Here is a 1455-nt window from a genome sequence, read left to right as displayed (position 1 = left end):
CCCTAAAGTGCTGTAAACTGGACTGGATGGGCAATTCTGGTTGGAGTTCAGAAGACCAAAATGCTGATGGGCATATAGACAGTAAAGGCCAGGCTCAGGAAGTTTCAGTTGGGAGCAAGGATTCCATTGGCAGCTGGACTTAAGTACATGTGTGTTATGTTCTGGCTGAAAATGTGTGTGCATTTTGCCTATATCCTGAGATTGAGATTAAGGGCAATGGATTAATTAATATGATGGAGGAAATCTCAAAGCAGCTCAATGTTCAGGCTGTGCCATGGGTACTGGTGCCTATCTTTAGTCAGATCTACAGTAAAAATCAAGAAAAAGTATTAGAGCCAAAAGATGTAAAAAGTTCTCATCTTCAACAGAACGGAAGCACTTGCAAAGCTGGGGCCATGCAGAGTATAGTTGCTAAAAAAGATTAGCTGTAAAGAAGATAAGTACTTTGCATCAGGACAATAGGAAAGCTGGCTTGATAGCATCTTACAAATTGGCAAGACCCCACTTTTCAGTGTGGCTCAAATGTGTCAAAGGATAAATATAACCCCCCTTGAAAGACTCTGCTTTGAAAAGAAAGCCCCAAGAGCACCCTGCTTGAGAATGCCTGCCCAGGGAACTGGCTTCCGCCATCAAGGCCCTCAGAGTGCTTGGCAGCCATGACCTAAGGAGGCCTGACTTTTGTTCAGGCGGGCAGCAGAGCTTGGGATCAGCCCCGCGGTGCTAGTTTTTCAGGCACACAAAAATGCAAGAGTTATGTCATTGCAAGGAGTTTCCACTCAGACTTCAGAAGAAGGCCTGGAAGCCAGGCAGCTTGCCCCAGAGAGGGCAGCCCATGGAGCTCTCAGAATGAAGCTGGAAGTGCAGTGGAAGTTGGAGATACCGAGAATATAGAATGTCTGCGGAGGACAGTCTCAGGCAGTGCGCAGAGCTACCCCAGTGGGAGACCTGAGGGCTGCAGCCGGCAGTGCTGGAGGTAGGGCTGTGCAGGCCCTCAGTAGCTCTCATCTCACCACAAGCTGCCCCAGATGTTCGACATAGAAGTACAGGATCGAATGTTCGTCCTGCTGAACTTCATTCTGGTTTTGGTTACATTCCTTTTCTTTCGCCTCTCTCTTCTTGGAGCGGGAATGCTAACTCTGTGCCACTGTATATTGGCCGCGTTGACCTTTGTTTTTGGTTTTTACAGGTGTTCACAGCGAAGAACTTGCCGTGAGTCACAGAGAAGTCTTTGGACTTAGACTTTTCAACAATGCTGAAATTAAAACTTGGGTGAGTCTTTATCCTGGCCTAGGACCACTGATCTCCTGCTCAGGGTTATGATGACTGAATAAAATACAGGCAAGAGATATATTTTAGGGACCAGGGAAATAGTGGGAGATAGCTCAGTAGAATAAGCGCTTGCCTGGCAAGTGCGAGGGCCTGAGTTCAGTCCCTGGTTCAGAGAGAGAGAGAGAG

This window comes from Octodon degus, unplaced genomic scaffold (genome assembly GCF_000260255.1).
Source record: "Octodon degus isolate 3935 unplaced genomic scaffold, OctDeg1.0 scaffold00039, whole genome shotgun sequence".
NCBI classification, from domain to species: Eukaryota; Metazoa; Chordata; class Mammalia; order Rodentia; family Octodontidae; genus Octodon; species Octodon degus.
Note: the sequence above shows the minus strand (reverse complement) of the source record.